The sequence below is a fragment of the Engystomops pustulosus genome, chromosome 4 (genome assembly GCF_040894005.1).
Source record: "Engystomops pustulosus chromosome 4, aEngPut4.maternal, whole genome shotgun sequence".
Lineage (NCBI taxonomy): Eukaryota > Metazoa > Chordata > Amphibia > Anura > Leptodactylidae > Engystomops > Engystomops pustulosus.
In genome coordinates, this window is record NC_092414.1 from 212,614,512 (window position 1) to 212,628,194 (window position 13,683).

General features: G+C 43.6%; 1 long non-coding RNA gene across 1 annotated transcript; it reads left to right on the top strand.

Annotated features, from left to right (window-relative positions):
- Positions 1-1,177: 1,177 nt before the first annotated feature.
- On the top strand, positions 1,178-4,912 carry LOC140128266 (uncharacterized). The gene is made up of 3 exons (XR_011855130.1): positions 1,178-1,326; positions 4,258-4,419; positions 4,818-4,912. It is a non-coding gene; the product is annotated as an uncharacterized lncRNA (long non-coding RNA).
- The last annotated feature ends 8,771 nt before the right edge of the window (positions 4,913-13,683 follow it).

A 13,683-nucleotide genomic window follows, 5' to 3' on the forward strand; every position in this document is an offset into this window, starting at 1 on the left:
TAACTCTTGGTTGTCTGACTACTACATACTTCGTACTACAGTATGGCAGTGTATTGGGATTTTACACATTAGGGGTCATTTACTAAGGGCCCGAATCGCATTTCTCCGTCGGGTTACCCGAATTTGACAGTTTTTCGCAGATTTTCCCTGAATTGCCCCGGATTTATGGCGCATGTGATCGGATTGTGGCGCATCGCCGCAGGCATGCACGCGACGGAAATGGGGGGCGTGGCCGTAAGAAAACCCGACGGATTTGGAAAAACCGCCGTATTTTTTTTTTTAAAGTGTCGCTTGACACGCGCTTACCTGCACCCACGATAGCTTGGTGAACTTCAGTGAACTCCGACAGACTTCAATGCAGGAGCTACACCTAGTGGACATCGGGCGCACTACCTTAGTGAATTGCCAGAAAACCCGAATCCTCCACATAGAACACGCCGCTGGATCGCGAATGGACCGGGTAAGTAAATCTGCCCCATTATCTACCACAATGTGCAAATCACACACTGTAATAAATGAGTTAAAATCAGACAGCCTTGGGTCTTTGTATGACCCAAGGCTATCATGGTAACCAATTGCTGACTATGACTTCACAGGGGGGGGTAATTGAATCCAAGATAGCGGCTCCCAAGCACTGCCAGAATTTAAATACCTCCGACAGCCCGTAAGCCCTCTGCAAAGAGCCGCAGCCAACATGTGACATACAAATACATCACCCGTCAGATAAGGGCTTAATTGCCTGAAGTCACTCCAATGTGGAGCCTGGATGATTTATGATACAGAATTATAAATAAACTTAAAGAAAGCTGTGTAATTTTCATCCACGTGGAGCGCCCCTAGTGGTAGCTGCAGCCAGTTGAAAATGTATGGTGACTTTAGGACAATGTGATGGAAAGCAAAGGGATTGCAGCACCAATGACAATTACAATGTGAAGCTACAGATACTGGTGTCCAATGCCCCCTGTCTAGTCCAACGTAGACTACATTCTCTCTGTACTTAACTTCACAGATTCTACCCAAAAATTCTGTATTGATGAAGAATCTATAAAGGTCTCAGAGGTGGAGGCACCAGATATTGGTAAGAATACAACCCCTTAGACTTTGGGTTCTTTGTCTTCTGCTTGATATAAACACGTTCTTGTTACTTGTCTCGGCAGATGCAATTTGTGACACTGTGATTGATGAAGAAGTTCAAGAGTTTTACTCAACATCAATCACCGCTGATGGTCTGTCCTGCATTTCTCACTGCGATCCATCATCCCCCAAACGCCTAAACTGTAATCAAGGTCGATGTGTGATTGCAAAAAAAATAGGAGCGAAATGCTAGTGAGTGACAGCTATATTCCGATGTAGAATTATTCAAAACTGTTAATAGTGTAAGAATAAGACTCATCGGTCAAAGTGGTCTTCAAAAAAAGTTCTACTTTAGGTCAATAAGCAAGTAAGTTTTCCAGGATGGGATAAGGAAAGCCACGCCTCTTTTTGTACTTTGAAAGGCAGCTCGCTTACCATCAAGCATGACCTTCGGGAAGCCTAATGACATGATGTGGGAGTAAAACCAAACCAGTCTATCTATTCCAGAAGGAACAGATTCCCAACTGTAGACAGAGATGTTTCCACATGGGAACAGTGTAGGGAAATGGTTTAGTTGAGTAAAAGGCTTTTGATTAGGGCCAGGGAGACTTTACTAATTAAGGCCACCTAGTCAAAAGCCTCTCGCTCAGCCTATCAAATGGTTTAGCTTTGATCCCGAATGATGTTATTAGGCTTCCTGAAAGTCATGCTTGATGTCAATGGAGCTGCCTTACAAGGTATCTAAAATAGGTATGGTTTTCTTATCCCATTCTATTTTCCCAGAATCCCCTAGTGGAGCATTAATGGTTATAAGTCTCCACACACCTACAAGGCAGCGTTAATTGGCTTTGTAAAAGGAACTGTTACTTCCCGACCCAAGTCAAGAACCTCTCACTCAGGCTAACCAGTTCCCTATGCTGTACTGTACTGAATTGAGGACCCTTGTACATATGGTTACCACATAAAGGATATGTCTGTGTGAGTGGATTATCTGAAAAGCCAAAAAAGCCTACATTTTCCCTTTTGCATACAAGCTAATCATTCTTAATCTGATCTGTAAAGTATAATTACAATCCTTATGATAAGGATGTAGGAAATAGACACAATCACAACCTAAATGCCCCTACGGCCCAAAAATAATCCAATTATTAATTAATTTCCATTTGGGCCATCCAGGCTCCTATCTCAGTAATGAGTCATTCTGTAGACACTGCAGCGTTTGTTCAAGCACTAGGAGCTGCTTACTTTAGTAACGTCTCCTAGTGCCAAAAATTTGGGTGACAGGTCCTCTTTAAATAGTTTGATATTCTGATAAATAAATACAATAGTTACTAAAAAACAAACAATAACAATACAACCACAATAAAAATAATATAATACGTTCAGATATAAGATGAGATAAAAGTTTCTTTTATCCACTACATAATGACCAATGCAACAACTATAACAAAATCATTACATACAAGCCCCAGCATAGATACACCACACAATACATACAATAAAACAGGTCCCCAACCAAAAAACTGTTTAACGATCTGAGTGTCTTACACCCTGCTTGTACTATATCATGGTATGGTGACAAACCAATGGTATAGGTGTCAGAGATATCACTCAGAGCCATGGAATTTATTTTCTTGCTTCCCAGTACATGGCATGTCAAAATAATCATTGTCACTGTGAGGTACAATGATGATCTGAACTTTACCTCCTTCATTCAACTGGTGTCCTCTGGACCTGGATACGACTGAAAGCTGTAGCAGAGCAGGGGGCAATGAGTAACTTCTCACATTAACATGTTGGCACTATGTGATAAATAAGTGTAGTTTAGTTTAGTTGTAGTTTGGGCACATGGTCTCTAAAAAGTTCCCGATCACTGTTGTAGTGGATGGTGAGAAATGGAGCCTGCAAGTCAAAAGATGAAAACATTGCTGCCCTTTTTCTGGTCAATGTTAGTCATAAGAGGCCATAATGGACTTAAGCCCCAGTGATAAGAGGAAGTCAACCAATCAAGTACCTGGGCTCGGTGAAGGAAGAAGTACTAATGCTGCCTTCTGCACCATGCGCATAGAACTCACCAGGGCACATTTATAATATGCTGGCGCTAAGTGTGCCAACGTAGGATGTTCCCACTGTCCCCTCCACATTTATTAGGTGGCTCCAGTCTACAGACTTCTGAGCTGTGCTGCATGGGGGGGGGGGGTTGTTCCGGCCTGGCATAAATTTTGCCATACTCTGTGCCTGAATGGGCTAGGCCAGTGATGGCTAACCTATGGCACTGGTGCCAGAGGTGGCACTCGGAGCCCTTTCTATGGGCACTCAGGCCATCACCAGAGATGACTCCAGGTATCTTCCTGCAGTCCCAGACAGCCCAGGACTTGCTGTGCACAGAGATATTTTAAAGTGACAGCTGTACCTGGGACTATTTTCTGCTTTATTGGTGTTTGTGCTGGTATCAATGAAAACTGTGACAGAGAAGGAGTATAAATCACAAATTACATTTCTGTGCTGGCACTTTGCGATAAATAAGCGGGTCTTTGTTGTAGTTTGGGCCTCTAAAAGGTTTGCCATCACTGGTCTAGGCTATAGCTTGCGCAGAGAGAGGTAGTAATGGCCTCTGGTGGCCCGATGAGCCACCGGCTGCACCCCCTTCACACCCCTCCACGCCCACTTGCTGCATGGCCAGGTATTGCGCCTATTGCAGGGCTTGTACACCAGTACTTAGGCGTACAAGGACCAATAATTGAGCCCCACTAAGTGTTGTGTATACAGCAATCAGAGAGACAAGGGTAGTAACAGACTATCACTGCCTTATCCATAGGGAGCTGTAACTTCTAGTTCTACAATTACAATAAAAATCAGGGTCATTCAGAATATCCATGTAATATCCGGGATAAGGTGGCCACAATAATGAAAGTGTATGCGCTGTATGACTGCACGGATGATTGTATATGCAATAGAATATCAATGATTGCTTCATGTAAATGTGGTAAGTCATGTGCCGACTCACTGTCTACATCATCACCGGTTACTGGTTATGGGCAGAACATGCTCAAGCCTAAAAGGACCCATAGAACTGAGGTGTGGAAGAAGTCACATGTCTCTGCTCAAAAATCTCAGCACGAGCTTATGATGCTACCCATAGTTCAAGATTATTTTACAATGTTGTACTTTGTCCTATTATAGTTGTTCACAGACAGATCTCTACATCTACACCGGAGCTAATTGCAAAGGGGGAATCCTGAAATCGGGATTATACGGAGGCGTCGGAGCAGCCATTGGAGTCCTCTGTGTTATTGTTGCCTCCGTGTTGTACTTCATATATGGAGGGAAGAAGGACACAAGTTGGTGAGTTCTTCTACTGAGATTCTATATTATTAATAATTACCGTATTGTCTATAACAGAAATGGTGAACTTTTTAGGGACCGAATGCCCAAACTACAAACCAAAACCCAATTATTATTTGCAAATTGCCAACACGTAATAAGGCAGTAACTTATCGCTCCCAGCTCTGTCACAGCTTTCAATTGTATTGTTGTCCAGAGGACACCAATACAATAAAGATAAGGAGGAGAAATCTGTAATACAATGAAGTTGTTGATGTGACTGGAGGACCTAATGGCGCTTTAAACTCTTCCGTGACCCTCTGAGACATATGTTAGAGTATGATGTGACCTTATGTCTGTAAATACTGAAGGAGCCTATGGATTTTACTTGGGTGACTGATTCTATTTTCCATCTACAGGGACAGGAATATTTTAGATAACAAGGAGGAATGGTGCGAAGATGATGAAAGCGAATGGAGCGCTGATCGCGGATTTACCAACCTGGGTGCACAGGAAGGAGGTACAGAGGAATGTATGTACAATATCACATGATCTATGTAACCTTATATCTGCACGTGAAATCTAGGAGGTGACTATCGATATAATGGACTGCAGTGTATTATATAGATGTTCAGTCTGCAGAAAAGCTGGATCAGAAGACCACTGGATCTAATCCATCTGTAAAAAAATAAGTAACTAGAAAAAAGTTCTTATCAGGAATGACATTTTTAGCTGGTGACAAGTTCTAATAGCCTCTGTTGTGCTCTTTTCAAATTGTCAGCATTCTGAATCATTGCAGTACTTTATATTAGTTTAATTCATATTACTTGGCTCCCTGCCAGCAGCATGTGGCAAGTCCCTGGGGGAGGGGCAGCCTGTGTGTGCCTGTGTCATAGTCTCCTCTCCTCCACAGGCATCCAGGGCCCTCCTTCTCTCCCCACTTCTTGCATTGAGCAAGCAGGGCGTGTGGGGGATGGTGTGGAGGAGAGGAAGAATGTATAAGGAGACACAGTTACACACAGGTTGCAGTTGCCCCTCCCCAAGGACTGTGAGGGAGCCAGGTAATGTAAAGAAAACGTATCTAAAGTACTGAAATGATTCAGAATGCTGACAAAGGCATTTTTAAAATCAGCTTAGCATGGACAATTGGAATCTGCCACAGGGTAAAAATGACATTCCTGGTGACAGCCCCCCCCCCTCCTTATGACCTTATAGGGGAGGGGGGACAATCCAGCAACAGTCTGGCAGCTTTAACAATTCCATTGGTGTGGGTATTTGCTGCATAATGCAGTAAACACTGTATGGAGAGGGCTCAGATTTTAAAAATTGTTCCGAAATGGCCAAATTTGTATTTTTTTTATAATTGAATGCAAAACAGGGACAGGAAAGCCCAGCGCTGGTCCACTCCGTTGCCATGCCCACTCCCCAGCCGGCCACTCCCCCTTCATGCCCTTCAATGCCTTCCTGGTGTGGAGGAAATGGAAAGGGGTAAATAATTGCACTGTTTCTTTCCTCACTTCTTCAGGGTCACCTGCGGGCAGTCTATCCGATAAACCAAAATTCAAACCTAATCTGGAAACAGTGGACACAACATTTGAGGTATTGGTTTATTCTTAATTTTATCCGAACCTGTTCATTACTTACCATATAAGTGAGGTGCAGTGTAGCTAAACCTGGGCCAAGACTCTTAGGCTATATACACACATTGTGGATTGTCATGCATAAAAATCTGCAGAAAATCTGCACCAAGAATGCATGTTTTTTATGGGCGTTTTTGAAGCAGATTTGTGATATTTGTACTGTGCTTTTGTTGAGGATTTATAAGCATTTTTTCCACGTTTTTTAGCTGACCTCAATTCTTGAAAAAATCATGACACAAATCAAGGAGCAGAGCAGTTATTGTGTATTGTTGGTGATCTGGAACAGGGGGGTTTCAGGTTATGTGTGGGACAGTCTGACACATTTTGGTAGAGAGTTCCAGAGTATGGGGGAAGCACAAGAGAATTCCTGAAGACTGTTGTGTGAAGAGCAGAGGGTAACAGAGAGAAACTGAAGGTCCTTTGAGGAACAGAGATAACCTGTGGGATGGTATTGGCTGATTAAGTCAGAGATATGTGAAGGGGACAGGTCATGTTTGGCTTTGTAAGTCATGGTTAGTATTTTAAACTAAATTCGCTGTGCAATGGGAAAACAGTGGAGAGACTGGCAGAGAGGAGAAGCCAGGAGACAGATGGATGAGCCGGGCAGCAGAGAGGAGAGGCACAGGAGAAGCCAGGAGACAGATGGATGACCTGGGCAGCAGAGAGGAGAGGCAGAGGAGAAGCCAGGAGACAGATGGATGACCTGGGCAGCAGAGAGGAGAGGCAAAGGAGAAGCAGAGGAGACAGAGGGATGAGCCGGGCAGCAGAGAGGAGAGGCAGAGGAGAAGCCAGGAGACAGAGGGCTGACCTGGGCAGCAGAGAGGAGAGGCATAGGAGAAGCAGAGGAGACAGATGGATGAGCCGGGCAGCAGAGAGAAGAGGCGGAGGAGAGGAGACAGAGGGATGAGCCGGGCAGCAGAGAGGAGAGGCAGAGGAGAAGCCAGGAGACAGATGGATGACCTGGGCAGCAGAGAGGAGAGGCAGAGGAGAAGCAGAGGAGACAGATGGATGAGCCGGGCAGCAGAGAGAAGAGGCGGAGGAGAGGAGACAGAGGGATGACCCGGCCAGTAGAGAGGAGAGGCAGAGGAGAAGCCAGGAGACAGAGGGATGACCCGGCCAGCAGAGAGGAGAGGCAGAGGAGAAGCCAGGAGACAGAGGGATGAGCCGGGCAGCAGAGAGAAGAGGCGGAGGAGAAGCCAGGAGACAGAGGGATGAGCCGGGCAGCAGAGAGAAGAGGCGGAGGAGAAGTGAGGAGACAGAGGGATGAGCCGGGCAGGAGAGAGGAGAAGCCAGGAGACAGTGGGATGAGCCTGGCAGCAGAGAGGAGAGGCGGAGGAGAAGCGAGGAGACAGAGGGATGAGCCGGGCAGCAGAGAGGAGAGGCAGAGGAGAAGCGAGGAGACAGAGGGATGAGCCGGGCAGGAGAGAGGAGAAGCCAGGAGACAGTGGGATGAGCCTGGCAGCAGAGAGGAGAGGCAGAGGAGAAGCCAGGAGACAGAGGGATGAGCCGGGCAGGAGAGAGGACAGGCGGAGGAGAAGTGAGGAGACAGAGGGATTAGCCAGGCAGCAGATTAAAGGATGGATTGGACGGGTGTTAGAGAGTTTGCTTAGGAGATCACAGAGAAGAATGTTGCAGTCGTCCTAGTGAAAGATGATGAAGGCAGGGACTAGTAATTTTGTAGACTCTGAGTTAAGGAAGGGTTTGATGCGTGAGATGTTCTTGAGATGTTCTTGAGATGGAGACATTAGGTTGTAGTAAGGGACTGAATATAATATATTTTTTTTCTTTTTTTATATAGGTAAAATTTCAGAGGCCTGAAGTCTCTCAAGCTTAATACATCAACAAAGGTTCCAGAAACCCAAAAGACATTTAGAAGCATGGCCGTTGGGTTTTTATTATGAAGAATGTGAATTCAAACCTCCCGCTAGACCTTTTTCCCATATAAACTAGTACATTTTACTCCATGGCCACTGATTAGCTCTGTGAAGGATGACCAATCCAGATGGTTCTATCCACATAGACTGAGGGCGAAAGTTATTACATATTTTTAGACAATTTTATTTTTGCCACATCTGTGCCCACTTCTTTCATCTACCTTTTTTTTTCGAAAAGTGGCCATGTTTGTAATGGGCTTAGCATGAGAGGATGTGGCTTAATATGGTCAAAAACATTTACCATAATTTACACCACCAAATGGCATAATCATTGACAGCTCCCAGCTGATATAGATTTCAGAATCTGACTGGCCCTCCCCCAGTTATAGCACTGTTAAATTTCCAGCTTCATCAGCTTCCAGTGGTTCGACTTATTGATGAGGGGGTTGTCCTGGGCACTGCCCTCTCTTCAGCTTCTCCCTGGAGGGTTTACCATTCCCATACCAGATTCTGGGAGTGACTGCCAAGCTTGGTGCAACAGTCTCCGCCTTCTTAGACCACCCCACCTCATGAATATGCCAGATCGTCGGAAGCTAGATCCATAGATCGGACCACTATGTACCTCAGGGTTTTATAGTTAACAGTGCTATAACTTGCGGGGGAGGAGCTAAGGAACTACTTCCTTTAATATGTGCAGACAGAGGGACAGATTTATCAAGTGTCTGAAAGTCAGAATATTTCCAGTTGCCCATGGCAACCAATCACAAAATATTTAAAATATTCATGAGCACTGGTAAAATGAAAGCTGAGCTGTGGTTGGTTGCCATAGGCAACTGGAAATATTCTGACTTTCAGACACTTGATAAATCTGCCCCAGAGTATTTTATTGACCTGACAGGTTCTCTTTAATTCATCAGGAGGCATATAACTTGTATAATAAATTAATCACACTTCTCTCTCCACCTTTGGCTAAGGAAGTTTTAGTCCAAAGAAATCTCCCCTGTAACTTTCTTCCACACCCATATGTTGTGTATTATGTTATGAACATATTGAATTATTTAATTATAAAATTATTCTTTTTAAAATACAATTGATTTTGTTTATGAAATCGGGATTTATTTACACGTTAAAGATTGAATTAAATCTGTTTCATGAAATGTTGATTTGTATCTACATTCTAGATGACCAGAATAATTGTAACTAGACTCATAACTAGAGATGACTGAATCATGCTTAGATTCAATGCGTTGATGCTTTGCCAAAATTTTCTTAAGTTTTTATTAGGCTCAATTTTTGCCATTTGCTTTCCGACCAGTTCCTTTCACTCTGTGGAACCACTTACTGCATCGTCACACCATGCGGTTGTCAGACCAAGGTGGCTGGCTACCAGCTACCACATGGAGACTTGTACTTGTACTCGTCCATTTGTGCTCCAACTCCAAGTACTCCGGTCAGTCATACTTATCAAGCATCGAAAAAGCAATATCCAATCATGAAGCAAGTTCAGCAATCCCATGGTGCGCAAACTTCATTCCCACCTGACCATGTTGTCGCTAGTACATTATCTTCTGTAAAATTTTGTTTATCCTTCAGGGATTGGTGATTGCTTGCGCTCAACCATGCTGGAGGATCTCTAGTTGCCATTGCTTCTCCAAAAAAACTGTCCCCTCACTTTACTTGCACATGGTGGAAAACATTGGCCACTCTCTGTAGCTGTCCCTCTGTACCACTACATGTGCGTCCAGGGGCAATACATTGCAGTATATAGCAGTCGTATAAAGGATGTGACCAGTAATAAACTATTAAAAGTTACTCACCTCTCAGGGACCCCCCAGCGCTGACATCTGCCCCTTCTCCTCATTTTTCTGCTAGAGACTTCAGTGGTTTGATGCAGTTGATGCAATCATTTGACACAACAGCCTTTGGCAGATCTCATCTTCTTGTGGGCGATTTTAGTAACCACGGGCCCCCCTAGATGCTCGGGACCCAGGCAGCCACCCAAATGGCTCCCATTATAAATGCTGAATCCACAAGTGGAATGTAGTTCTGCTACAGTTCTGCAGCAATGATATGTTGTCTGCTTCGTTAATGCTACTATAGGTCCCCATACTCAAATCTTCCCCCTTTTTTTATTGAGTGGTGTGCTATTATGATCACCAGACCTCTAAACTTTGCCCCCTGTTGGCAATGAGTGATTTACGATGTTTGTTTCTTTTTGTTTATTGTCTGACTTATGTCGGGCGTCTTCCGGGTACATGTTTGTCCTTCACAAGTTTCACGATGTAACTTAAAGTTATATTAAAGGTAATCAACAACTCAAAAAACACAAAACACCTACAAATACTCACCTCCGCTCCTCTTAATCTTGATCCCGGCACTGTTCGTCGCTAGTTTTGAAACAACAGGATCACCTAGGGAGTAACTTGCATTTTTAGGGTTTTTTGTTGTATTTTTGAAAACTCTTGAATTTTATTCTTCAAGTACTCCTAAGGAACTTGAACAATGGGGGTCCGATCTCATATACAATATACTGAAATACAACTGTATAGCAGTATATGTATATTATTGTCTGTTTTAGATCTCATAATGACGTATATAAGGGGTTTTTACAGCGCTGAGGCAGGGGATAGGTGAGTGTGCCAGACGGGCAGAAGTTGTCGGAGCTGAGGGTGCCTGCCCCTGTAAACAAACAGAACACCGGATATGCTGGAGAAGGTAAGTACATTACAAGACTATTGTTTTTTCCAGCCCCTCCGAGGCCACGCCTTTAAAGCACAAAACCAGGAATGGAAGTCCAATAATTTCTAAATATCTCTATTGTGTGTATTTATAAAAGTGTTTGCATTCAGATATTATTGGAGTTCCATTCCTAGTTTTGTGTCTTGAATTTCCTTACCCTTTCAACCCAGTAATATGTCATTTAGGCACCACTATTCATATATCAGCCTAGATTCCAGACCATAAAACTTGTATCCACTTCCTTAAATCTCCAATATTATCAGGGCACAGAAATGCCCCCTTTTCCATCCTATGCCATGTGCCAGGTTAAGTTCTGTCATGCATTGCCTTGGTAGGAGCAGCCACACAGGTGAACAGTTGCTGAAGCTTATCAGGCAGAAAACAGCATGTTTGTTGTCTCCCTGCCAACTCCAAGTCAGCAAGATTGTGAGCCGCAACGTTACCAACAAACTGGTCTCTCGGAACCTGGGCCAAAGGACACATGCTCTATTTATGACAAAGGTACCGTATATACTCGAGTATAAGCTGAACCGAGCATAAGCCGAGATCCCTAATTTTACCACCAAAAACTGGTAAAACCTATTGACTTGAGTATAAGCCAAGGGTGTAGTATACAGCACTATGATGTGGCGGTGTCACCGCCGATGACGTCATCAGTGGCGACACAGTCGCATCATAGTGAGCGCCCGCTGGCAGATCGCATGGACGTGACTGCCGACTAGGGAAGAAAGAAGAGAGAAGCGGAAGCCACTGCTGAGGACCGGGAACCGCCACCGAGGAGAATTCAATCAATTCTCACTTGTAACTACATGGAATAGTCTGTATTAATCCATGATAGGAGCACTACAAATATACAGCCATGAGAATATAAGATGCCATGTGACGCATTTCAGACCTTTGTGGTCTTAAGTTATGTTCAAAATGGCCGCACGGTGTTATTACAGTGTTATATGCCTCCAAAGATATGAACTTAACATGGCCTTAGTGTACACAGAGTTTTCCATCAAGAAGGTGACCTCTTGGGAGACAAAGGTTCAAATCATTATGCCAGGATCTTGCAATATTAACTGTCAGGACAACGACAAGGTGACTTGTTTGTACCAATTCTTTTTTCTTTTTTACTAAATAGAGCAGAATAATTAAAGGGTGAGTAAGGAACGCGTCATGTGGCTACAACAGCAGAAACACCTATGCATCGTCCCACTCACTTCCCAGAGTTCTCAATACCCTAAAAGGGCTGGATGGAAAATCAACTCAAAAACATCAGTGGCCACACTTGGGTATCGCTGTGTTACTTCTTCTCGGTCCCCCTGATGAAGGACTTAGTCATCCACTCCATAATTTGCATCCCATATACGATCATGTGAATGCATCCTAAGACTGGGAGCACTTTATCCTAACTACCCAGCCCCAAAACCTCAATAAAATGTATGTGATTTTATCCTGTAAATGGAGGTAATTTCCTCCGGCCGGCCTGGCAGATGTCATGGAAAGACAATGTAAATGATGCCCGCATGGTTATTAGTGGGCACCCAGGATACTATCAACTGAAGTGGCGACAACTATGCAACAAACTGGAAGTGTTTTGGCCTGTATAGGGCATTAATTTAGTCCTTCCTCACACTGACAAAACTATATTTATATTTAATCACTGGGGGAGGCTGTAACCAATTCATTTCCCACCCTAGGCTTATACTCGAGTCAAAACGTTTTCCAAGTTATTTGTGGCAAAATTAGCTAACTCGGTTTATACTTGTGTCGACTCATACTCAAGTTTATAAAGTACTTTGGACCGCTAATTAACAACTCCTGCGAATATAACTTTTGTAGATTTCGATTAATTCATGGATATATTTTACAGCCTCTGAAGACTGTAAAGGTTCCCTAATTTATTTAATCGTTTAAAGCCCACTTAATTTATTGAATATACAAACCCTTTAACTTATTACATATTTAACCCCCTATAATTTATTTAATGGTATACAGCCTCACAAATTAAACTGTAAGCCCCCCCCCACCCAAATGTATTAAATTGTATACTCATCCTCCTTTATCACCCAAACCTTTGTTAATGGCAGCCCCCCTAGTATACAGCAGTCATATACAGTATGTGACCAGTAATAAACTATTAAAAGTTACTCACCTCTCAGGGACCCCCCAGCGCTGACATCTGCCCCTTCTCCTAATTTTTCTGCCGGAGACTTCAGTGGTTTGATGCAGTTGACGCAATCGTTTGACACAACAGCCTTTGGCAGATCTCAGCTTCTTGTGGGCGATTTTAGTAACCACGGGCCCCCCTAGATGCTCGGGACCCAGGCAGCCACCCAAATGGCTCCCATTATAATTGCTGAATCCACAAGTGGAATGTAGTTCTGCTACAGTTCTGCAGCAATGATATGTTGGCTGCTTCGTTAATGCTACTATAGGTCCCCATACTCAAATCTTCCCCCTTTTTTTATTGAGTGGTGTGCTATTATGATCACCAGACCTCTAAACTTTGCCCCCTGTTGGCAGTGAGTGATTTACGATGTTTGTTTCTTTTTGTTTATTGTCTGACTTATGTCGGGCGTCTTCCGGGTACATGTTTGTCCTTCACAAGTTTTATGACTTAACTTTCAATTATACTAACAGAAATCAACAACTCACAAAAAACACAAAAAAACTACAAATACTCACCTCCGCTCCTCTTAATCTTGATCCCTGCACTGTCCGTCACTACTTTTGACACAACGGTATCACCTGACTTGAATTTTGAGGGGGCTTTTTTTCGTATTTTTTAAAGCTTTTTAATTTTATTGTTCAAGTACCCATAAGGTACTTGAACAATAGGGGGTCTGATCTCATATACAACATACTGCAATAGAACTGTATAGCAGTATATGTATATTACTGTTTGTTTTAGATCTCATAATGACGTATATAGGGGTTTTTACAGCGCTGAGGCAGGAGAAGCGTGCCAGATGGGCAGAAGTTGTCGGAGCTGAGGGTGCCTGCCCCTGTAAACAAACAGAACTCTGTAAGTGCTGGAGAAG